The sequence below is a fragment of the Chrysemys picta genome, chromosome 1 (assembly GCF_011386835.1).
Source record: "Chrysemys picta bellii isolate R12L10 chromosome 1, ASM1138683v2, whole genome shotgun sequence".
Classification (NCBI taxonomy): domain Eukaryota; kingdom Metazoa; phylum Chordata; order Testudines; family Emydidae; genus Chrysemys; species Chrysemys picta.
In genome coordinates this window covers 240,630,582-240,657,569 of record NC_088791.1, presented here as the reverse complement: position 1 = coordinate 240,657,569, position 26,988 = coordinate 240,630,582, and the positions used below count along the sequence as shown (strand labels likewise).

General features: G+C 39.2%; 1 long non-coding RNA gene across 2 annotated transcripts in view; it reads left to right on the top strand.

The window, feature by feature from the left end:
- LOC122174102 (uncharacterized) overlaps positions 1 to 24,632 on the top strand; it is a 29,532-nt gene extending 4,900 nt beyond the window's left edge. For both annotated transcript variants that reach the window (XR_006175467.2, XR_006175473.2), the window contains exons 2-4: positions 2,927 to 3,294; positions 4,126 to 4,169; positions 20,665 to 24,632. This is a non-coding gene — a long non-coding RNA (uncharacterized LOC122174102). The remainder of the gene's footprint in view (positions 1 to 2,926; positions 3,295 to 4,125; positions 4,170 to 20,664) is intronic.
- The last annotated feature ends 2,356 nt before the right edge of the window (positions 24,633 to 26,988 follow it).

Genomic DNA, 26,988 nt, shown 5'->3' with positions numbered 1-26,988 from the left:
CCTAATATATCTACATTTCTTGATGTTTGATACTTTTAAGTACTCAGTCGCTTTTACAGCAGCATGATTTCAAGCCTCAAAATGTTTGAAAAGGGGACTTCAGTAGCTCTGGGATTAAATGATTTATTTCCCTGAAGCTACACTCAACTCTATCATGACTCCTACAGTCAAAAGTTAACATCGTTCATCATTTCTTTGCAACCCCCTCCCTAAATTCAACCCTCTGATCCTACTTTTTAAAAATTCTTGTTGCTTGATGGAGCTGTGAAGGAGGAGATTCTGAGCTCCTAACATGGATTTGTATACTTCCCACTACAATTTTGCAATCTCTGAAGCAAGGAACCTACCATAACAATAGTAGCAATGGTGAGTTTGGGGGCTTTTATACTGTTTGGTTGAAACGATCAAACAAACACGCCCACAAACAGTGGTTTATTAAAGATCCACTTTTTAAAAATAAAATGTAAAGAACAATTTTATACTGTTGAAGGAAGGGATGTGAGGCAAACTGAGTGAATCCCAGGATTCACTCAGGAAAGTCATTTTATACTCGCAAAAGACAGGAATGAATGCTAACTAACTTTTCCCTGGCGTGATTTACGCTTTTTGACGAGAGACTTTCTCCTAATCTGCCTCGGTGCATTGATTGAAGCGGAGCTGCAGCCGATCTCTTTCTATAGCTGCTTTTAATTTAAATTTCTTTCTAAAAAAATACAGCATTTCTCTCTTCTCTCAGCACCCCCACTCCCTTTAACAAGCGTCTGATAACGCGTTTAAAGCTTGTTATTCGAACGCTCAGATCAGCATGCAGAAATGTAATTGCATCGTTTTTCACCAGGAAAGAAAAGAAGAGGGAAAAAAAAACACCTAAAGAAACCGTAAATGCTGAGTCACTGTAGTGCGGTCATTGGGTAAACATGAGAGAGATGCTGGCATCTTATTGAAAACCCTGGTGCAAATCGCATCCCCTATCTTCAGGCTTGAGAGCCCTCCTCCCTAGCCTGGATTTATTAATCCAGACTTTGAATAAAGTGGCAAAACCGCAGCCAGAGCCCTCCTTTGTCACTGGATCTCCTCTTCAGGCACCACGAGACCTGCTTTGTTATAGTGGAATAAGATAAACACTGCACTACCATTGCAGCTGCCCATATTGTGCTTCAGGATGTGGGGGGACTACAGGCCAGTTCACCTACTGTTATAAAGGAAGGGAAAGCAGGTTTAGTTCTGATCTTGGTTTGCTTATTTCATTAGGCCTTTTAAAAGTATATTGCTCCGCATTGGGGGAGAAAAGCACTTTCCAAAACAAAAGAAAAAATCTAGATATTTAAACAATAACAAAGGTGGACTGTTTCCTTTTTATTTAACAAGATCTTTTGTACAAGGCTGTTTTCTGGGGACCCACTACCTCCCCTTTGAACGGCTTAGAGCACTTTGTTGTGGTTTGCTTACCATTGCCCCGGTTTGAGAGGTATATATGGCTTCAGGTATGTGTGACTGAATCTCATGAAATGACAGAGCTTCATAGGCCTCTGGCTGCTGGATTGAATGAGGAGAGTTGAAAACAGTTTGCAGCAAGCCCTGCAGTGGGAAACAAAGAGGCAGAAATGTTGAGAGACCAAGGAGAGGCAGATCTACAGAGAGGCACTAGGCTTCCCAGAGATGCTTTTGCTTCTCTGTGGGGAACAGAGCAGCATCCGTTGGGCTGTCTTTGAGGTTGAGGGCTGGACTGGACAGCCCACACTGAATCAGGAGCATTCAGAGTAAATTAATCAGAGTTCACATTGTTTTGAAATGCTGCTATTGTATTCGAGAGAGGGGTGGATTTTTTGTGCCTTCTAAAGGTGAGTGCAGATTGCAATAGTTGCTGCTCTGTTTTTGTTTGTCAAACAGGGCTCTTCTCCGGGGAGAGGGGCATGTGGCGGATCCCAGCCCAGGATTACATTAATCAAAGCATTATTTCCCCAGGGATGCACAACACAAATGACAGTAAATCCTAATAAAATTGGATCGCTGAGAAATTGAACGCTTAAAGTAATCTGCTCTGCCTGATAAAAACTTCAACTGTATAAGATATTGTGTCCCCCACCCTCAAACACCTAAGGTATCATCAGCGTGTGTGTCTGAAATATTGTATATTATATATATAAAAGATCAAGCAGTGTATAGTCTGACAGACTCTTCACTATATACCATATGAAAAACAAAACACCCCCTACTATTTGCAACATCCATAGGCTATTACCCTATAGAATCGATATAATAAACTCATTTAGATAGTGGATTTTCTCTCTCATATATCTGAAGTCAAAATGGGCCCCAATAATAGATTCTCATGATCTGCATCTCATTAGGGGAAATGTACACTTTTAATATTGACACTATGGGGAAAAAAGACTTGAATGGTTGAAGCTGAGTTTAAACATTCTTAGAGAGGATCAGTTACAGAAGGAAACAATGCCGGGATAAGCAGCCATTGGTGGAGGGAGGGGAATTGTTCCCGAGGCTGTTATTTTGTCTAAAATGTACGGCATGCTACACTCCCGGTCAGTTATAAACAGGCCCTCCAGACCGCTCCTTCGCCTGTGTGCTGGGGTCAGGGCAGCTCGAGGGAAGCCGCTAGGGATTCGCTACCTTCAGGTTCTCAGCCTCAGCTACTTCCTCTCTGCAGAAGAAAAGTTTGTTTGTAGCTGAAGTAGGAGGAAACGACAGTGGGCTCAATGAACCCCACCGTGCAATGCAAAAGCGGACGGCTAACACTTTCAACACACGCCTTGGGCACCAGGAGATGGGTCAGGGAGCATCCTTCCCCCTCTCCAGCACACGGGCCACTTTTTGAAAAAACATACAAACAAACAAAACAACAACAACAACCCTGCAATTAAAATAGCAACCTCCAAGCACCAATGAATTCCTTTTTTTTTTTTAGTCTGCCGGGGTGCGTTGAAGCCAAGCTGCACTGACCAAATGTGCTGCTGCGGGATCCACCGCGGCGCAAGCGATCCTGTAGCAGCGAAGCCGCCTGTCAGCTGGCAGCATTTCACGGCTCACACGGGCGCGAGGCGGGAGGAGGACGGCGGAAAGGCAAACACAGCAGATGTGTCTTAATTGCTTTCATCGGCTCGGCCTGACCCTTCCCGGAGCCTCGCAAGACAAGGGCTGGCTGCTGCCCCCCTCCACCCCCCGCCCGAGCCACCTACCGCGCGGGGTCCCCACTCCCCCCGCCCGAGCCCTGCGGACGGACTGACACCGGCGCAGCAGCGGCACCTGGATGGGGAGAGCTGCACAGACTGGCAGGTAGATCAATCCGGCTCGGGGAAGAAAAAAGGGGGGAACCCCCCCAAATGACGCAATCGATTCTCCAGCCTTGGCTCCCACTTGGGCTGGTGCAGTTGCAGGAGCCCAATCGCCCCCCCCCCCAGCCCCTTCCTCCCCGCTTTTTAGTGCATCTTCTTAGGACTGGGGCGGGCGCGTGGGGCGGGGGGACGACTGCCGAGTCCCGCTCCTCTCCGCTGCCAAACGGGAGCCGCTGGCCGTGGCGAGAGAGGCAGAGCGGGCGGGGGGAGGCTGAAGGAGGGAGCAGCAGCAGCCCCCGGGGCGCGCGCACACCCACAGCCCCGCTCCCCCGCCCCTGCGCGGCTCCCTCTCGCCTCCGGCAGCCGAGCGCCGCCCGCCTGCGGCACCCAGGGGACCGGCTGGCCGCACTGAGCGACTGGCTGCAGCCCTCGGCTCCCTTCCCCCGGGCCGGCCCCTCCGGCTCGCCCAGCCCCGCGCTGCGCACGACGGCTCCGCCTGCTCCCAGGTAGCTGCGGCTGCTGCTTCTCCTCCGCTGCCGCGCTGTAGCTTTGCGCTCAGGCTGAGGGGTGGGAAGGGGGGGGGAAGGTAGCCCTGCACCGCTCCAGCTCGCCTGGCTCACCGCCCTGCCTCCCTTGCCCACTCAGTCAGCCCCCAGTGCGGGGGGAGCGGGGGGTGTCCAGACTCTGTCACTAATTATGTCTTTTCACCCCCCCCCCTCCGCCACTAACTGATCTATAATTTGGTACCCAAGTTTGATTTTTCTCTTGCACTCTCTTTACTTCCTCTCCCTCCCCCGCTACTCCGCGTGAAACTGGATCAAAAATATCAAAGGGGATTACACTTTAACCCAGTGCCTTCCTGCGAGCACTCCTAAGGTAGGTATCACTGGGGGAGAAAATCCATCCCTTCCAGTATGCTCAGTAAGTTGTGTGTGTGTGTCTCCCTCTGTCTCCCTGTGTGTTTGTAAATACATTTCGTTTCCTTAATTGGTTCTAGCTTGATGTGCACTTGCTTTGTTCTGGCTCTTTTAATATTTTAGGTGGGCTAGACAGAAAAGAGAGCATTTGACTTTGTATGTCTATATGATGGTGTCTTACTTCTGTTGTTAATTTGGAGTTGGGGGTCTAGTTTGTATGTCAAAATCCTGGCGTCTGAAGAATTGATAGAAATAGAAGACTGTTCCATACTACAGACCCAGAGACTCTCATGTTGTTTACTGTCTTACTGTCATCTAAATCGTTTTGTTGTGGTCACACACGAGAAGGGGTTTATTTGTTTATTTTAAAAGATTTGGATCAAGTGGGGTTTTTTTTGGAAATGTTCAGATTTATTAAATTCCAAATTGAAAACGTGGCAGAAATTAAACCAATATGGGAGACCTTACCTGTACTATACTAAACAATGTAGCAAAACTGAAAGTTCAGAGCATATACTTAAAATATATATATTAATGTGTCTTCCTTGAAGATTAGTTATGAATAACCTTGGAACTGCATTCCTACTTACAGCAAGGTTTGATTTTGATGACATTCAGAAAGAGTTGGTTAGACAACTAGCCATGTATATTTTTAGATCCTTACATTTATTTATAAGTAATTTCACTACTGTTCACTATTCTGGATCCAGTGCTTTGTAATTATCTCACTGCTGAAGGGCATTTGATAATTATTTGCTGATTCACTGATTAAAGCTTTTCAGCATCTCCAGGTATGTTTTCCACCATATCTTTGGGGATAGTTATGTAGCCATGTGATCTTTATATGAAGAATATGAATGTTACAGGGTCATAAATAGGTTCTCTTTTCACATCCAGAATTTTTGCCTTTCTTTGGGCTTGATGAGGAAGCTGTTTGCCTTTAGGCCTTTATAAACAGGAAAGTTCTCAGTTGATTTGCCTTTTATATATTTTAAAACACATGCTGGAACAGAAAATCACACTAAGTTACTGAAAAAAAAAACAGTAACTGGATCTGTTGATGCTCCACCAAAGAAACTGTAAATTAGACCAACATGTTCATAAAGAATATTTACATGTAATTTACTGGAAGTTTCACTCTGTAAAATCCACTTAACTGATAGAATGTATAATATATATCCACATGCACTCTCATCTCAACATATAAATGTTCATGTATATACCTGTGTTTCTAAAACTAACTAATGAGAGCCATGTATTGCACTTGAAAAAGACACTAACAAGATAAGACCATATAAAATAGTAATGGAAAATGAAATTTTATATAATGTCAGCAACTTCAGCATGATTTTTGGCATAAGTAATTTAGTGCAATTCTGTTTGCCTGAACTGGAGTGATATTACAAAGTGAATTAATAGAACATTAGTATTGAAAAAAGAAACAATTCTTCCTTTGAAATATGAAGAGTCACTAACTTGCTATGACACCTGGAAGTCAGTGAATAATACATGTGAAATATTAATATTTTAAATGCGTCATATTTAAAATTACTGTGAACTTAAAAATTGTTTCATATCAAGAAAACGTAAGTAGTTCATTTTAGATTCTAAATTTTAAATGCAACATTTTGCCAATGAAGCAATTTATTAAAGAACTGAAGTCAGATACCTAAACATATCAGGTAATTTTGCACATGAAATATAAACATTGTGGAATAGGAATTTAATTTTGGATGTTTTAAAAAAGAATCTTCCTTTTACTTTCCACTACATTGCAAGAAAAACATTATCAAGTAGCTGATTAATGAGATGAAGTGAATTGACATACTCCATAATTCTTGCATTTTTTTTATACATACTAAAAACAAAACCATAAAGGGACATTTATAGAAAACATGAAGACAGATAACACAACAATAATCATATTTGGTTTTAAAATTCATGCAGATTAGAATAGTAAACTGTACAATATACTTGCTTTTGCTTAAAGCAAATCATGTAACATTTGGCATTGGATTTTTTTAAAAATACTACAATATTAAAATTATCACAATAAAAGCTATTGGCAGGATTGTATTAGGGTCAAATTCTGTATTCCAACTCCAAATTGTGGTCCCATTGAATGTTTTCAGTGGGATGAAGACATGGCCCTCAGTCCTTCTTCATGCAAAGCTCCATTTGACTTCAACACTTTCTGGTTTTGATCTAGCACAAATGAGCATGTATATCTAATTCTTCTAAAAGATAAACCCTATATTTTTTGCCTAGGGCCACATTCTGCTTACTGTATTTTTTGAAGCCAATGGGAGTTTTGCCTGAATAAAATGAGCAGGATCTGTCTCTCAATCCTCACTCTGACATAAATGCCATTGACTGCAGTGGGGTTATAATGTGGTTGTCATGAAGGCCATATCTTCTTCTCATTAAAATCTATGAGAAGTTTGCTGGAGTAAGGTCTGAGTGCCATATTGTGATCCCAGTTAAGTCAAAAACAATTATTCCAGCATGAGAAATGAGGGCCAGATCCTGCTCACTTTAATCAAGCAAAATTCTCTTCGGCTTCAACAACTAAGGCAAGCAGAATTTGCCTCTAAGTAAGGAATGCAGGGTTAAGCTTTTTCGAAGAGTTAGAGATCAGAAAGTGGTGTTGGATCCAGATGATTGTGAGAATTTTTCTACCTTACAAATTACACAAGACACTGACAAGAATTAGGAAATACTGAAGTTCCCATTAGGGACAGAAAAACATAGGAATTGCCATACTGGATCAGACCAAAGGTCCATATCGTCCAATATCTTGTCTTTGACGGGTCAACCAGATGCTTCAGAGGAAAGTGGATGAACCTTGTGATAGGCAGATGTGGGTTAATCTACCCCCACATTAGGTCTCTTCCTGAACTTTACTAGTTAGAGATGGGCTAAAGCCCTGACTCACGATGTTTAATATCTCTTCCAATTTTTTTTGTTATTAATTATGATAACTCTGTCTGGTGTTGTCTTCTCTATATAAATGTCCAATCTCTTTTTAAATCTTGCTATTGAGATTTCAAATTCTAATCTGTTCTGATAGAAAAAAAAATCCATTGTTAAACAGTTTTGCCCTTTCCTCCATGTTTGTTTAAACGTGAATTTCTTTTCTATAAAAACACATTTTCGTTTCCACTTTTTTTTGTTTTAAATTTTGTTATACCAATATGAATCATAATTGTTTATTCCAGAAGAAACTTTTTAAAACAATGGGATATTCATGTCATGCTTAAAGGATAATTATTGAACTTATAATGAAAATCATACTCAATCTACTCCCATGGTTGGTGCCTTAACATTTTTTAAAAGTTTGGAATGAAAGAAATCAGACATGCTACAACAGAGAAAAAAAAATACAAAATATATAGAATGTATTAAAAATATATAACACCTATAGGGATATTTAGATGTAGACAAGAGTGTACTTTTTGGTTGATAGAATATCAGATGGTGACGTATGGTTTTATTTTTATTCCTAATTTTTTCTTACAGTTTAATAAAGATGTTGTTTTATATAGAGATGTAATTTGCTGAGCAAAAATTCCATTCAAATATGTAAAAGAAGCCTTTATAAAGCCAATTAATTAAGTGGGGCTATGAATTCAAAACTATAGTAGCTATAAATGATATAAAAATAAGGAAGAGAAATGCTCACATTATGTATCTGGAGGGATAAATACAGAATAATCATGCAGTTTGAAAGCAAAAAGAATTACAATTTGACAATAAAGCTTACACTAAAGACAGGCAGACACAATATAGTTTCACTGAGAAATATAGTAAGTAAAATAAAGCAAGAAAAAAAGATTATTTTCAAACTTACTTATGTGGCTAGGTCTTTTCTAGCTTCATGTTGAAATGTTCCTTTATGTATCGTAGTTGCAATAATACTATTAGAGAACAAATTACTCAGACAAAACTGTTCTACATTGGTCTTAGATTTTCAGTACCCTTAAATCCTAAAGTTTAACCTGTAGCAGTCCCACTGTTAATGTAAGCAGGTAGGTTTGCAGTTTACAGTTTAGCACTATTTTGAGATCTGGCCCTGCAAGCTCTTACTCAGATGAGTTGTCTCATTGATTATGTGAGTAAGAGTTTGCAGGATCAGGTCCTCATATTGTGCATTAAGGCCAACATTTTCAAACTTGGGTGCTCCTAAATCTATATTTAGGAACCCACCTCAATGCAAGTGATCTGATTTTCAAAGGTGCTGAGCACTTATAGCTGCCATTGACTTTAGTGGGATTTGTGGGAGCTCAGCACTTCTGAAAACCAGGCCACAGGAAATTAAATATGGATTAAGGCACCTAGATTTTGGTGTGATGGTTTGAAAATCTGGGCTAAAGATTGTTGTTTGGAATTTAGGTTTCTTTCTGTAGCGGATGTTCGGGATAAAAGGAATACTGAATATTGAAGAAAGCAGTAGTATAACACCCTCTCCCGCAAAACAATCACCTTACCCCATGCACAAAGGTTCTTTATTGCTCCCAATTATGTAAATGCCGGTACTATAATTTCATGTATAACTGTTGGTAGTTTTGCCATTTACAGTAGGGAGAGTAGGAACAGTCCCTAAAACACTAAGAACATTTTGAAAAAAAAAGTGATATGAGTGCTACAAATACTTTAATACAATTAAATACAGGGAGACTGAAAGCTGCATATGGTGAGTTATGCTTTCAGTGCTGCCATTTTAGGTTACACAAGTTAAGATCTTAGTATTATATTCTTCCTCAGATTTCGTGCTATGATTTGGAAATACTAAGAAGTATATTTTCTGGGCCTCCGAGGAAGGACAAATTTCTGAATGTAATAAACTGAATTCTAACCACCAGTCTAAACTTTCTGTAGGGGGGCAATAAATAAGAGTGAGGAAGAGATGATGTCACGTACTGTACCATTGTAATTAATCATGTAACATTCAAATCCTGACATTATGGAATTTTGTTTAGTACAGTAGAATCAGAAGAACTAAAAAAGGTGATTGATCATTAGTCAAAGACCTTCAGTAACACGATCAATGTTTGAAACAATTTTTGTCAGATATTCATGAGTAGAAATTAGAGATGGGCCTAGTCAAAGCCCCTCAGCCAAACATCCCAGAATTTGGGGAAACCCAGCTATTAATTTGGATCTGAACTTCTTTTATGTCTATAACAATGGGTCAAGCAAAGGATAATACCAGGCCTTACAACTACAGACCTGCTCCCTCCTCTGAGCAGTGGGATAGTTCTTTGGGAACTGAACTTAGTAAAACTTCACTCCAGATCTGGGCCTGATCTTTGCTACTTGGGCTCATCTCTTATAAAATATTTTAAAAATATCTTTGATTCTTCTAATAGTGATCCAGCTATATACAGCATGGACTGTTGCTTAATGCTTTGAAATTCTCGGTAAACCTATATGCATGTGTTTTATAAATATATTTCATAAAGCCAGCCAAAGTATTAATAGGTGAAATACTTACATTTTAAAGGGACACTGTCAGCTTATATAAATATTAAATATATGAGTTAAGTGTAGTTTCAGGTACTTCACCAGACCTAAGTGTTCCTCCCAATTTCCCTAGTTTTGTGCTTTTACAGTTATTTTAAAAATGTTTTGGGTGCTGAATAAAAGAATCACAAAAAACAGAGGGAAGTGACCTACTATACAGGTTAAGCTGACTATGCACAAATTGCTACAAAAAGCACTAAGTAAATAAACTGAATAAAATATAGGAAGATAGTTTCTGTAATCTTTTTCAGTGATAGTAATCATAAGTGTTACATCAACAGTCAGGGGGAAAAAAATCAGACCAAAATGTGATTTTTAAGTTGACAGTGCCTCTTTAAATTATGCTTGAAGAACCATCTCAGGAAAAAAAGACATACGACACTGTTCTGGATTTTATTTGTTTAAATGCAAATTTATGGAGCTGGCCGCACACCAAAAATCCGAGAGTTTGGTACTACAGTAGCTTTGGTGTTTTTTCAGAATTGTAAGTACTACAGAAGGACAAAAGGAGAATATGAATATATGGCAGCTGATATTTAGATTTAGGGTTATGTTTTCTCTTGTTACAACTGTCATTTCCTCTTACGCTTTCATTTCATCATATTATTCCAGCACTATCAGACACTGATTTATAAAAGCTGAAATTATTTACATCCAAAATTAAGTCTTTCTTATACTATACTTCCTATGTTAGCAACCTTTCAAGTGTCCATGAATCTTAGAATTTATGCAAAAACTCTCCCCCAGTATAGTATATATTACTAAAGATTGAGTTTAAAGAGAGACAAAAAAGAAAATATTTATTCAAAACAATAAAAAGCATTCTATTCAATAGGATTTCTAAAAGCAAACTAACCAGTAATATCAGTATCCCTTTCAGAGTATTTTCTTTTCAGAGTCTGTCCCTGATTTTAGTCCACAGGTGCTGATTTTAGTAGTGGTATCCATTGCTCACTGTGCTCACTGTGATATGCACATCATTTCTTTATCTATTACCTGAAAATTGCTCAGATGATTTACTTTTCCAAAATAAGCATTCCCAATGAGTTGCACGCAATAAATGCCTTTCACAGCATTAGTACAGAACTGAAATACAAAAGAATATTAATCTAATACATTCCAAAATTCAAATAATTGTGATTAATAAGCATTATTATCCATAAATAAGGCCCTAATGATACTTTGGCAGTGTTGTAAACACAAGAATCAGAAGCAATTATTGTCATTATTGTTCTGTAAGTACTTTCCATGAATACTAAATGGATATTGCTGTCCGGCTACTTGGCAAATATAAATCCTGTAAAGAAACAGATGTCAGCCAATCAGGTCTGGCTGCTATTAACTATATTTGTCTAATACACAGGGTACATAAAGAAGAGGCCACCAAGTTATTGGAAACAAGAAAACTATTGGTTTAAACTCTTCCTTGACTTTATTAACCAACAAAAAGATGTTAGAATAATGCTAAAGAGGAAGTTTTCAGCACTATGATGTGAACTGGTTGCACAGTGGCCACAATTATGAATGGATCATAGAATATCAGGGTTGGAAGGGACCTTGGGAGGTCAGCTAGTCCAACCACCTGCTCAAAGCAGGACCAATCCCCAGACAGATTTTTACCCTAGATCCCTGGGTAGCTCACTTAAGGATTAAACTCACAACCCTAGGTTTAGCAGGCCAATGCTCAAACCACTGAGTTATCCCTCCCCACAGGCTGCCTGAGTATGCACTGATGCACTGATAATTTACCCTTACAAAAGGGCTATTTCAGCATATATCACATTTACTTGTCTTTTAGTTTTCTATAGGCCCTGTAGTCTCGACTCACTGCTGATCACTAGCCCCGATGTGTTCTGACACAGTAGCATACATTCTACTGGCAACATCTCTATCATGAAATTGAAACCTGTCCCCTTCAGCCAGCTCCAGTCCACCCCAGTGTTCTGGGGTGAATGCCATGTTGCTCATAGGTATGGATTTTGTTTTTGGGGGTTTATTAATTTAATATTTCAGGGTTTATTTCTAGCAATTTTTGAGTTTTATGTAAAAGTCCCAAAATTAGGTTTTTGGGCTTTCCTCTTTCTATATACTGTAATGACAATGTATATACATTATATACATTATATACATTACTCAGTTCAGTATATAGGAAGAGGAACCTCTGAAAATCTCCGATTTTTGGACTTCTACATAAACCTCAAAAATTGCTAAAAATAAATAATCAAAAATGAAATTAATAAATGCCCCAAAACAGAAGGCGTACCTACAAGCAACGTGACATCCACAACACAACAGTGGACTAGAGCTGTGGACTGGAGCTGTTTGAAGTTCCATGATACTGTAATGAGTAATCTCTTTGTAATGTCCCCTAGTGTGTTTTAATGTAGTATTATTTCCAAAAGCACTATTGCTGACATGTAACCTTTAGTACACACCAGCGGGGTGTACACAGCCCAATTAATGCACAACATCTTAGTGCGCTTTGGACATCCCACCCCCAGAGTGCACATTACCACTCCATGAACAAGCTCTTAGACACAAGTAACCATTTCCGGTGTTTTTCTGGTGTTTATTGGATAAACACTGATTTTTCTTTTTTTCTTGTATCATGGGAGTTTTATCGTGTTTATTAGTTAAAACCAAAAATCAGAAGTTCTACTCATAGGATTCATGCTAGGGTGTCATAATGAATGGGAGCACTGTTGGTTTGGACCTTAGTCTCTGTGGAAAGAAAAAGCAAATCAAAAGCTTTACATTTCTAATGTGCTGAATTCTTTCCCCCCCTCCTTGATGTTTGGGACATGCAGCACCTTATACTAAGCAGTTTAACTTTTTGTTCTCTTTTTTTAACATTGCCACGATTAAACTTCAGTCTGTTCTGGCTGGGTTTTGCAGCACATGTGACATGAGCTGCTTTTTCACAGCTAGTAGGTCAAATCTTACTCTGGCTAAGTGTGTACAGAAGCCAAACACGCATGACTGTCAGCCACTTACTCCACTTGTAGCTCACTGGTAAATTGGAGACAACTCCATGTGCAGTGCCCAGCAATGAAAATAAAAGCAGTGGGCAAGCTAGCTATAGTTCACCAGTGTGGTCAGATCCCATGAGCAAGGACAGTGTGAAATCACAGCCATATCCAAATTACATACTCCCACACTTGCTACTAAGGATATACAGCCTGATCTAAAGCCCATTGCAGTAACTGGGAACCTTCTCATTGACTTCTATGGGCTTTGGATCAGCCAATATTTGGGAATGCTCAGTGAGAACACAGCACAGTGCGAGCAACCTGTTAAGTGAGTAGAGGGCTGCGTGGCTAGTTATGTGCTGATGGTAGAGCCAAATGGGTAGTAGATTTTCTACAATTAGACCACACAAGTCCCTGGTGTGTGACATACTTGCCTTCATCAGGGCTAGATTGTCCCTGGCCCTTGGTGTGCTGGCTGGAGGGTGGAAGGGCACGAGAAGCCCTTGCATTCCCGGAGCAAGAATTAGGGGCAGTTACAATCCCTTTACTCAGAGTTCCTGCTATGAGTCCCTGGGGGTAAAATTTCCCTACAAGGGGTGAGACCATGCCATAACTGCTAGCTGCAGAGAGAGGAACACACTCTGCAGCATCCCGTGGTGCAGGGCTGCTCAGAGGATTCAGGGGGCCTGGGGCAAAGCAATTTCGGGGGCCCCTTCCATAAAAAAAAGTTGTAATATTATAGAATTATTACTATTACTATTACTATTACTATTACTATTATAATTATTACTATTTAAGAGTAGGTTAGATAAATGTCTATCAGGGATGGTTTAGACAGTATTTGGTCCTGCCATGCGGGCAGGGGACTGGACTCGATGACCTCTCGAGGTCCCTTCCAGTCCTAGAATCTATGAATCTATGAATCTAGAATACTATATTATCATGGGGGCCCCTGCGGGGCTCGGGGCCTGGGGCAAATTGCCCCACTTGCCTCCACCCCCCCCCCCCGGGCGGCCCTGCCGTGGTGATGAATTGCCTCGCTGTTCTAGGAAGCTGGGGGGAAATTTTTATCCCTCTTGAGACAATCCCTCCAAAAACTCCTTGGGGTGCAGAGCAGATTTGCATAATCTCCTAGCTCAGGACCAGGGGTAATTTGTACAATCTGCTCCTCTGTGATTTAGGTTAGATGTAATCCTGAGCACGATTTGCTCCATCTGTATCATTGCATTCCATCTTCAATTTTTGTTCACTAACCTTGAATTTTGATAATTTGGTGCATTTTATAAATTAAAAAAATCTTGTGTCACTGACAAGAAATTTTTATTTGTTAGCTATTCAGCATAGAAACTAAAATAATGAGGGTCATCACTGCTGTGTGTGTTGAATTATCTACTGTTTGTAAAGCCCAGTAATAAATACTTATGCCTTAGTGGGTATATAGGATTAAGTTAACAAACATCTCTGAGAGATTCTAAAGCCCCAGTCCTGCAGGTATATCTATGTGTGCAGAACTCTGAGTCTGGACAGAACCCAATGGGGGTCTGCCCAGGAGGATCCAATTATAGGATTTAGGCCTGTGGGATTATACAAGGAAAGTTGTTGCGGTATTACTAGAATGCAATTCCCATCAGTTTTTGGCATGTTTATAAATGGCAGGGAGAAGTCCCAGCCAGGTCCAGGTTAGGGTGAGATTGTGCTGAAGTGCAGCATGATACAGGACGTGGTTTGATTGTGTTTGGGTATGAGGAATGGAGTGGAGAGAGTGAGCAACACAGAGATTCCTAGGAAGAGGAATGGAAATATTGGCCTTGATTCTGTTCTCGCTTTACTGGTATAAGTCAGGAGTAACTCCAGTGAAATCTCTGGAGTTGTGCCAATGTAAAACTAGTGCAAGTGAGAGGAGAATCAGGCCTCAAACATTTGTAAATTTTACAGAGGTCATGTAATCTCTCTGTGCCTGTTTCTCTAGCTGTAAAATGGGAATAATAATTCATACCCACCTTTAAAAAGTGCCAGGTATTATTATTATTTATTATGGAAAAGGAACCTTTTTCTGAAATATAAAACCAGAAGGGAAGGTCTGTGATGAGTAAGGGCTGGACCCTGTTACCATGACATGGTATAAGTATGGAAGTGCTGAGTGAGATTTTTTTCCTCCACTTATTTAGATTAAGGAGATCAAGTTGCCATTTTCTGATGTTTAATAATAATAGTTTCCTTGTTTTGCTATGTAAAAGGTGTTAGGGTCATGTCATCATGAATTAAGGATGTAGCATCTGACTTAATTCAAATTTAACGAAATGGTGGCTTGTTTTTTTTTTTTTTTTTAAATCTCTATCCTTGTTTCTTAGTTTTTTGTTGATAATACTAGCAATTAAACCATTTGCATTTTGTTTCATTCTCCCCTTGTGACCTTTTCCATTTAATTATAAGGAAATATACAATAGGAAAAAAGCAGATTCACACTGGGCCTCATCCAAAGCCCGGTAAAGTCAACTGGAGTCTTTCCAACAACTCCAGTGGGCTTTGGATCAGGGGCACCAAAGGGAAGAGAATATTTCTACCTTGTCTTGAACAGCTACAAACCTGAAAGTGTGTATGTTGGCAGTGTAAAATATTACACTATCCCTTTTAAGAACTGCCCTGTTCTGGATGGTTTCTGCTACGGAGAACACGTGTATGACATATGTTACATATCTGTGACATTGTGTTAAGGATAAAGGTTATTATAGCCTTAACACTGAATATATATATGTAAAGAAGAAACAAATTAACTAAAAGATAAAATATATTGATGGAAGTATACAAGATGCTCTTTAACACGCATATTATTGACTCAATAGATTGTTACAGCTTCAGAGCTATTAGGGTCTGCTGTGTCAATGTGTACTTAGGGACTGTTTAATATGCAGATGCTTGACATGACAGACCGCAGCCATTACGGTCTATCATGTCAGTGGGGATACATGCATATGCACTTTGCTAACCTGCTAAAACTCCTTTTGAAATGTAATTATTGTGCATGCATAACTGCCCTTTAGAAATAAAATCAGAAAGCTGGGTTTTTTTTAATGTAACACAATATGAATTACTCAGCAATAAAATATATTTCCAAATTAAGTCATTTTAAGTATAGAATGTACAATCAGTGATCCAGAGTGCAATCTTAGATATGCAGCTCCTATCAAACCTTTTAACATTAGCTATTGCACTTGTGCATGTGCGTAGGAGATCAGAATCTGGCTCTCTGTGTGTGTCTGTTTGAAAAATATAGTTTTTTTTGAGAGGTAAGGGAAAGTGTCATCTCTTTTTTCATCCAAATAATCTTCAGTAGCAATTAAATAAGCTTATGCTACCTAAGAGATCAGTTAATACAAGATAAGTAGCATGACAGTTTGGAAAAACTGAGTATGTCTTTGATTATTTACTAAGTTTTGATATCTGCTATTTGCCTCAAAATGCTAAAAAGTGAAGTGTAAGATACAACATGAAAGACTCATTTGATCATCATAAGGAAAAGAATCAGTAGTTTTGCTTTTCTTTCCCTTAACAACTTATTTTTTATTAAAATAGCAAAGCCAAGTGTTGTGTTTAATAAGATATACTTTTGCAATTTGAATATCAAATGTAAAAATACAATTAAAATATATCTGAAATGTGACATTAGTTGTAGGATATATTTCAGCAATGTGCATTTCTTAAAAGTTTAGCATATGCATTTTTTGAGTGTTTTTGATCATTCTATCAGATGCACAGACATCTAGGATTTTTCTACACATATTTCTGAATGGCAGTTATCCAGTGATATTCTTCTCATTCATAAACCCATGAACCTGAGAATAAAAATAGTTGTAGGATGTTAAACTATTTCCAAAAATGCCAGGATGCCATCATGTTTACTGATGTGTCATATGGCTCAGCCTTTGAGTTGATTTGCCTGAGTGAGGGGCATGAAATGGTTCTAACATGAAACTTAAAAGCAAATAGCATTCTAGCATTCAAATAATAGCGACTATGTAACCTGTTGAGACCTTTCCTTTTCTCTGAGATATGGTCAGGTGCAAATTCTTAAAAGGAGAAAATAAATGTTCATAAGGCAAATGACCTAACATGAACTCACAGTATGTGCTCTGTGAGGGATCAGTCACACATAGACACCGATTGTGTTGGGAGGAGCCAATACAACAGCATCAACTGTCCCCAGTGTGATACCATGTTTAGGTGGGGGAGGGCCAGGAACAGCACAGAGCCAAGGGGCACAAACTCATATGGCCAGAGATCTGCATGGTCTGCACAGTCAGTGTCCATGGATCTCCAAACTATGAGTAACTCTAACCACATTCCTTGCTTCTTCCACATGTTCACAAGCCTTCCTTTCCCTAAATGATACGCAGTTTTTAAATTAAGTGCTCCCTTTCTACATCATTCTACATGAGAATGGGAGGATATGGCCTAAAACGAGCCATCTGTATACTGTACTGAATCGGTGACAGCCCAGGTTTTCACTGTGCTGGACACCATGATCACTTTGAGCTCCATGTTAGCAGGGGGTCAAGTCAGATCCTGCTATTGCAGATGTACAGGCTGCTACCACTTAAGCAACAGGAGATACTTTTTGAGCTGTTAGCAATATAGGGCCTATGACATATGGTTGAACAGTTCTGATTCCATTCAGTAGAGGGCAATAGTGTGTGTGTGCTTGCTTTCTGTGTTAAAGCTGATCCTGGGCAAACTCAGGACATCTACTGAATTACTTAATTGCAACCTTGCGATTACTGTAAACACACTGATACAATTCCAGGAATCAGTTAATTTGCTGTGGCCATTGTTTTGTATCTGTTTATTTTTCACTGCTGTAAAATAACACCTGTATGTGTATATGGATGTATAGACATCAATTAAAAATGCACACACATAAAAACAGAGCACCATATTAAACAGTGTAAATCGATAACATGAAAATGTAGCCATTGACAGCACTTCTAATTTAGCCTGTTACAATGGTGTGCCATTTCTTTGAATGCAACACACTTTTATGCCCCATTAAAGCATGGCTGACATAGCTTTCAACTACTCACAAATGCTGAGATGTTGAAAAACATAACATTTACAAAAGATACATCTGGTGCATATTTATAAGGCTCAGAATAAGGACTCATTTAAATAGTGCACGTGCTATCACCATATTAGGAGAAAAGTTACTCCAGGCCCATATGTGAAATCAGTAGTGAAATGTGTGCTGACTTAAATTCCTGGTATATGATATTGTATGTCTCTGTGTTGGCCATACTAAAACCAGAGACTACTGAGCAATGTATGCCCTTCTCCAACTGAGCAGCATATATGTGTCAAATAAATGTCAATGTGTGTAGTGTAAATCTATATAGGCAGAAGATGGTCAGTTGTTTTGAGAGGCAAATATTTAATGTTAGAAATTTATCTCTGACTTCTAATTAAAATACGTCAGCTTTTGTTCTGTCTATTCCTCTTCAGAGAGATAAGTGAGAACTAGTTAGAAATCAGGGAACAAAATATTATGCGCTTTGTGATGTGGATGATGTATTAAATTAAATAGATGAGCAGAATATAACAGCCTATTTTATATCACATAACATGTCGAGGAGTAAAAAAATACTTTCCACCATTCCCCCCAATACAACATGGCACTTGAAATAAACCAGAAAGCTACATTTTAATTAATGTTATGGGTCATGTTTTAACCAGACTGAGCCAGGAAATTTAAGGTTAAACTCTGGGGTTTTTGTTGGTCTTATGAACATGAATTAGGGAGATAGCATCAGACTTCATTGCAATTTCTGGGTATCTAATTTAATTGAACCTAATGTGGGTTATTGAACCCAGAACTGACATATTGGGATGCTAACAAAGTTATTTGATGCAAAAGTCACTCTAACAGGACTGTGACTTCCTTACGTCACTTCAATGTAATTTTTTAAAAATTTATATTTATCTTCACTGGAGGAGTTGCCAGAGTGTTTTCATTTTATGTTAGACACCCACACTTAGAAGGTTACCACAGATGCACATGCAGTTTGCACAAATGCTGTTTTTGCACATACTATGTGTCTAATTACCAAATTTGCTTGCACAAATTTAGGTTTTGATTTAGCGTGGGCAAATGAGAGAGTGAGGACAATTTGTATATGCAAGTATTGAGTCAAGGTCGAGCCCTTGGGCTCTCATAGCTCTACATTTCTGACGCAGTAGTGGGAAATATCACCCCATTGTCTGATACTACATCCTTAAATCACGCATGTCAGTGACAAGAGACTTGACAATAAACTTTAGGGTCCTGCCATCAGGGACAATCATCTTTGGCAGGTTCAGGGCTTTTGGTAACATCAGCTGAGGCAGACGTGGATAACCATGTCATACACTCGCCATTGCTAACTGATTGAGCATGATGGGATTCCGGCTAAACCCTTCTGGACAATGGACAACAGCAGTATTGAATATACCTTTGTCCTGCAGTGTCTGAGAGAAGCTGATATGGGAATATATAACTAAGCCACAATACCCAAGCATACTATTTCTCAAGATGCTCTATATTTATATTTATCTATAATTATGGGCTGCCAATAATTATTACTGTTACTATTAATAATAATTATTAATATACTTATTTTTAAGATGATAGAGTTTTTAGGGTCAATACATATTTTGACACTTGTATCGCTTTTGAAGAAGGATAAACTGTAAAGATGAGCTGGCCTATTGTGATATTTGTTTAATTGGTTAGATTCTTACCATTCCTTTGTAGCCTTTATGATCTATCATGCCAGTCTGGCAGCTATGCATGGGCATTATATCCACATGACCACCAGGAGCCAGATTTTAATCTTAGATACATGACATGCACTCATGCTGTTTTCACAACACCTCTATAAAACCACTTTATTTTAAGAAGAACAACTGTCTTCTCCCTTTCATCCCCTCGATTTAAGCCTACAGGTGTGCCAAGATAGTAGAGTGCATGGTCCCAGTTGTGTCTAGGTGTGTGCCATGCATGGGAGATTAGAATTTCATCTGATATCTGCAGGCTAAAAATCACTGTCATATTTTTCATTCTCTTTGCCATTTTTATTGTAGGGTGTTTTTAATGCACCAAATACAATCCACTCTTATTATGGACTCATCAATTTTGTCAAATTTCATTTCTCTGTGATGCACAGTGCAAGAGAAAGTCTTCTCAATCAATAAACAGTTTTATTTTTGTGCATCTTAAAAATTATCCAAGGTGATTTTTTTTCAAAAACTAAAAAATAAAATTATCCTGAGTTGAAATTTTATAAGTAAAGTTTCAACTAGGAACAGATTTTTACTGCCAAGATATATAACAGGAGTTTTTGAAAGATCCTTATCTTCAATGCTATAGTAAAAAAAACATGTTACACCCTACACTGCATCATTCGTTAAGCAATTAAGTTACTGATAGGCTTTTACATTTATTTACCATGATGGAAAGATATGTTTACTCAACCTGAGTACAAATCAACATGAGGAGGCGGAAGTTCAGAGTAAATTTGACTAATGATGTTGTGTTTTCATCCTTGGAAGAAAGAAAAAAGCCTCTCTGCTTTGATGCTATTTTATCTCCATTGGAAGGGATCTGAAATGATCTGAACTGTCATGTGAGAGCTCAGTTAAGCTCAGATCCTCTTTGATTGCATCTGAATGTCTCTCGCAGTTGGCTCCTACCTTTCTTATATGAATACAGCATCCCACACTTCAGGATGTTTATTAAGCACTTTAACTTTTCATATATTAATGTTCTTTTAAGCAAAATATAGGGGGAAACCTTTGCCACAAGGAGAAATTTTAATGCGGCCTCACTGTGGAAATGGCAATTAATTCCATTTGAGCATGACTTTTAAACTACACAACTGACTGTTATACGGTATACTTCTGAATGAACCCTAATGATCTATTGTTTTCTTATAGGCCGCGACAATGTTCTCCAGCCTTGTCTATATGGATTTCAAAAGCTCTGTGTCTCCAAGTAACGCTTCAGCATCCTTTGTGATGGGATCCATTGTGTGTGAGCATCATCGTCAGTCTCTAAGACAAGTTTTTTTTTAACTTTCAATATTTGCGAAGAGATTGCTAGATCTCAGTCCAGAGCTGCTCTGGGTGCAGAACTACTCCACTGAAGAGATCGGTGAGCAGAGCAGCTGTAAAATATGGCCCATATTGAGGGCATGTACTGTGTACTGAGGAGTGGGCATTTAAACCAATCTCCATTGTAACATAATTGATGAAAAGCACCTGCTGTCAGATTCTCAGATGGTATAAATCAGCAGACCTCTATTGATTTCAGTGGAGCTGCAGGATGCTGATTTGTACCAGCTGAGGATCTGGCCCCTGAATTTTTGTGAGTTCAGGTTCTGCAGACAGATGATTATGATCTGACAACACTGTATTGCAACTCATATACTGCCACATCATGCCCAGAGAGTCCTGTGCTTTGGGATCCCATTCCGAAAGAGGGGGAGAAGCTTGGATTCTGGTTATGATTCTTTATAGTAAGAAGTAAGAAGATAAACTTCTCTTGTTGCATCTATGCTTAAATCCAGCCTTCCAACCAAGAGGTTAAATTCTGTGTTCCTTATTCAGACAAAACTCTCTTTGAGGTTTACGGAATGAAGAACCACAGAATTTGTCTAAGAGCTGTTGGATTATACCCCATTTCTTACCTCAAAAACTTTTTACTTTCATTTCTGGATTTTCTTTTTGTAGAGATTGTTTCCTGCACGAAAATGTGTGATGGTTTTGTGATGTGGAAAAATGTTTACTGGGACTCGTTTAAAATGACATATGGTATTCCTTGCCTTTGTGATCTAAGCCAAATTTGAACCCAGGTATTCATTCCTCATTTGAACACGGACATTATCTTGTTCTACAATCTAATCACTTATACTCTTGTATAACTTGTGCTGGAAGCACACTCTGGTATTTTGGCTCTGAAATGATTTCATTGTTAGGCTGAGTGTGACACAGATGGTATTCTTGAATGTAAAATTCTTTTTATGATTCTTGCAATTTCATACTTATTTCATTAGCTCATTTATTTATATTAAAGGGACATTATCAACTTGAAATCTGCTTAGTTTAAAAAAAAAAAAAGGTTGAGAGTAGTTTTAGGTACCTGCCTCACAATGTGCCAGTTTTTGTGGTTTCACTACCACATTTTTTTATTTTAAAAATGTTTTTGTATCCCTAGCTGCAGTGTGACAGATTCACACAAACAACAAGGGGAAAGAGTCTCATTTAAGTGATTATAGGTGAGAAGCAGTGAAACTGACTATGCGCAAAGTGCTGTGAAATGCACAAAGTAAAGAAAATGAAGAAGATAAAAATAATTTCTTTTTGCCAATTTCTTTTAGTTTGACTAATGTTAGGTGTTACTTGTAATAGCAGTAGGGAAACAATTTTCAGATAGAAATGTGATTTCTATCCAACGCTGTCTCTTTAGTACACAAATATAGTTATTAAATAAACATTAATTATGATAGCTGCAATTACTCATTCAGATCAATAATCAGAAGTGAACCAAACCATAGCAACATTATTTTCCCATTAAATATGGTATGATTTAAAATAAATTCAGATAGCCCTAATCATTCAGCCCCATATGCTGGAAATGAAAAGTCACCTTAAACCCGATGCAGACTGTGAAAAAATGGGAGAAGAGATGTTCAAAAGATACACCATATGAGGACAGATCCTCATATGGTGTAAATTCGTGCAGCTCTCTTGAAGAAGTCAACAAAGCTATGCTGATTTACCCCAGTTGAGGTCCTGGCCTGTCATTTTTAAGTCCCAGGTGTTATCGTGAGTTTGTCCATGGGATCATATACTGATCCTGTTCATTAAGGTAAAGTTGTGAATGTGATATTTTTCATTTAAATCAGGACAAGAGAAGTAAATGCTGTCAGGAAAAATCTAGTTTGAGGATTTTGTTTTCCCGGAAACTGGGGTCTGTTTGCCTGAATTGTATGGGGTTTTTGTTTTGTCCTGTCTGTGTTCAGTGGGCTGCATCCTCCTCTGACTGACATCCCTTGCAACCCCACTAATTTTGATGTCTGACAGGTCTGTTTTAATCTGTTTAATCTGTTGGAACTCCCACAGCAGGATCTGTAGAATATTTTTCTTTCTGTCCCCTGTCTGAGGTGCAGACTCTATTGTCTGTGTTTTGGGGAGCAGGGTTCCACTGTGTTAGAAAATCTTTTTGGTTCAGGCCCAAGGAAAAAGTGATAAAGAATTAAAAGGGAGGGACTATAGCTATGGTTAGTGCTGAATGCTGCTACTATTGCGCCCTATGAACTCAGCAAATATTTAGCCTCATAGCAACAAGAAGCTTTTTTTTTTTAATTTCCAATGTTAAAGGGTAGATTGTATCTGGCCACTGCATGTTTGCACAAGTGTAGGGGAGGGCATGAAAAGTCTTCACTGCTCTCATTCAGTGGCTGGGAACAACTGTCCCTAACAGCAGGGACAACTGCTCCCTTCTAGTGCTCCCGAGGCACTAGCTACCCCAAAAGGGAGGGGGAAAAGAGGAGATAGGGTTAAGTTCCCCATCCCTGCACATACATGCAAGCAAGGGCATGCTGCAGCCCTTTAAAGGCAGTAGTGGAGATATGCTGTCCCTGTAGAACAATGGTGAGCTTTGCAAGATGTTTTTCCTACGTAAAGCACAATGTCTCCTGTGCTCTCCCTGGGGAAATAAAACTGTGCAAAGCTCTTTACGCAGGGTAGTGCCTATCAGGTCCAGCAGCACTCTAGGACTGCACTGGAATGCACACTCAGGAGAGAGCTGAGCTCAAGTTGTGCTGGGGTTCAGATGTAACTTTGGTATTTCCTGATGTTGCAGGGTTTTACTCTGAAGCCTGAACATTCTTCTAACGTTTTTTTAAAAAAATGAATGATGTTGTTATACCTCCCCAACTGAGTAGAGCTAGCTGAAGCTCGAAAGGAGGTTCAGTCTAGATGCACACCCATATGTTTGGATGCATATCTGAACCTTGTCTGAACTGTCCACACTGCTTGTACTGGAAAAACTAGGCTATAAACGTGATGAGAATAGGCTTTCATGCAAGATGTTTAGTATACATTTGGGACAGAAATATTGCAAAACCAGCCTATGTGGTCCTGCTGCCTTCAGTCTTCATCTTGAGTGAAATTATTAAAAACAGAGGTGCAGAAAATAAAAATAGTGGGTGAGTGAAGGGAAGTTAATCTCTGTTTTTCCAACCCCAATAAAAGTTAGATTAGGGTTTAGTTTAGGCTTTGATTCAAATTTTAGTGGTGGTGGTGATCGAGGAAAGAATGTTTTTGTTTTAACTGAATTGGTTCATCCATCCTTGACATGCTTATGGTTAAGTGTGTGTCCACTTCTATGATGCAATGTAAAAAAAAGTCTGTACTTCTTCTTTAAGAGCTATCCCTTCTGAGAAAATTAGGGCTGACTATAATAGCCTGTCTCTACTGTATTCAAGAGAATGTGGCATAAAACCAGTAGGAAGAGAGAGGATTTTTCCAAAAATGTGCTTCTGTGGTGAGTCTTGCTCCTCATTGTCATCAAAAGCAGGTGTATCATCTATGTCTGTTGCCTGGGTATGTTTCTGATTGTTAATTAAGCAAATATATTAGTAAAATACAAATACTGGGTGACACTGAATTTTAGCCAAGAGTTCTATCCTTCCTCTGCACACTGGGGATTTCTTCTCTAGTACTCCTGATTCAGATTAGTTTATTTCTTAGTGGCACCATAATCAGTGGAATTATTTCAATTTGTTTTCCCATTACAAAGTTTCAGTGTCAGTTAATAAGTGGTCAGGAAAACAAAGACCGTGTTTATGGAACAAAATCCTCCCTTTTTTGTTGAATGGTAAATTAATAAATGGTAATTAAAGATAATTGGTAATTGTAATTAATGGTAATGGTAATTAATGGTAAATTAATTTAGGGATCTAGCTAAAAAACTGTAGCTAAAAATCCAGACTCCACTCTGGCCTGAGTGATCTTGGGAGATGCACAGTGGACAGGTGGGGAGAAATTTCCCTCTCAGGCCACAGTATAACTTTGGCATTGCTCCATGAATCTACATCAGCCCAGTGAGTGACATTGCCTATGAGGGGCACTCACACTGCATCCCCAGTCAGATACAGTTCTCCTGGCCTCACCCTGTTCTCAGACTGCCCATGCTCTGTCCCCTCCCACTCCCTTCATGCTGTTGCACAGACAGTATCTTGCTCACATTCGGCTTGTCTTGAACAGCAGAATGATTCCACAGCAAAGAGGCCCTTGGCAGTTGTAGAGGAGAGGCCTGGATTTACACATTAACATACTAAGGACTAAATTCAGTCCTGAGTTAAAGACCCATGATGCTTCACTGAAACCATTGGGGTAGCATGGAATGACTATCAGGGCCAAATTTTCCCTAACAATCTGAGTTACACATACATACACTTTGATCTTCTCAAAAAGCATGTAAGTAAGAACTGACCTTTCTATGTCAGTTGTGAAAAAGCATATTGGCTGGGTTTAGAGAGTTGTACAAACTAGAAAGCTGGACATAGACAAATATGCATTTTTTCCTAAGAACACATTTACAGCTGGAATTCTACACAGCATTATAGTTAGAGGAAGTAGATGCGATTATAGTGTTCAGTGGCAATATCTGTTAAGCTCCTTCCTAACACATAATGGGATGTGAGGCCATTGATTTTAGTAGTCCCCAAAACATTATTTCCATTGAAATGCCTGCTCTTGAAAAGTTGCAGTCCTTCATGTATATGGTGCACAAACGACAGAGAGTTGTGTTGTGGCTCCTTTAAACTGTATTAAAGTGTCTGTAAAATAGGCACAATGTCCCTCCACTTTTAGGAGTACCCCTGGCATATGGGGTCTCTCAGCCAGACATAGAACCAGTTTAGCCACCTCTATGCCCTCTGCAGGCAGGGCATTTCTGTGCCCCAGCTATTCTCTGGTAGTGCCATGGCCCACAGGAAGACCTTAACAGCTGGAGCACTAGCTAAGGCAGCCTTCAGTAAGGCTATGTCTACACTACAACCTATGTCGGCATAACCTATGTCACTCAGGAATGTGAATAAACCACCTCCTTAAGCAACATAAGTTACACTGACTCGTGTGCACAGCGCTATGTCCGCAGGCGAGCTTACGCTACTCATGAAGATGCTTTTTTTATGCTGACGGGAGAGCTCTCTCCCATTGGCATAGAGCGTCTTCATCAGACGCGCTGCAGCTGTATTACCACTGCAGTGCACTACGTATAGGCAGACCCTAAAACTTGCTCAGTAGAACTTAATCAGCAAATCTGAGCATTGAAGGCTGAAGTGACCCCCAACAGCTCCAGGATAGGGGAGGTGCAAGCTGCCCTTTCCTTCATTGTATTTGTTTATGGCTTTGAAGAAGCGTATGGATATTGGAGAGGACAAATGTGCTTAATGAACCTGCTTTGTGGTGAAAGTGAAAAACTTGGAGACACTCCTACAGTTTTGTCCACTTTGGACTCAATTCTGTCATTTGTACTCACATTAAGTAGTACTCTACAAGTAGTCCCATTTTTTTCAATAGGCCTGCTTGCAAAAATAGGCCTTGATCCTACAAACATTCACCTGAGTGCTTAACTTAGATCCATTCATGGGGCCTAGACACATGCTGAAAACTAAAAGGTGCATAAGTGTTTTCAGGATCAGGGCTTTCGAACTTATTCAAGCCTCAGTGGAAGCGAAGTTGGCAGAATACGGTGGAGTGGGGTGAGAAAATTAGTGAACACAAAATCATGATATTTACTCAGTTTATGCATTTTCTACTTTTTTCATGAAAACCTGCATACAAAACAGGCACGTAATTGTTTTGCTAAGTGAGCCTTGAAAGTAAGAGTCTTGATAGCTGTTAAGTATCTCCTTTCTAGTACAGTATGTTGTCCTTATAAGCTAATCAGTAAAACTTGCTCAGTAGAACTTAATCAGCAGAACTGAGCACATTGTCAGTGCTTAACAAATAAAAGAATGATGATAATAATAATAATAACATGAGCTCCTTTTAACACAACCTATCAGACTTTTGCTTTATTTCGAGGAGGGCTTTACTTGCCTTTAGTTAACTTAAGAATTAATATTTATTACAGCTCCATTTACAACAGCCAAGAGGAATTTGAGTAGGAAGGAAAATATTGATGAAAATGAAATTTTGACAAATATCAGAAATGAAATTCAGAGAAAATTCTCATGCTGTTTCACC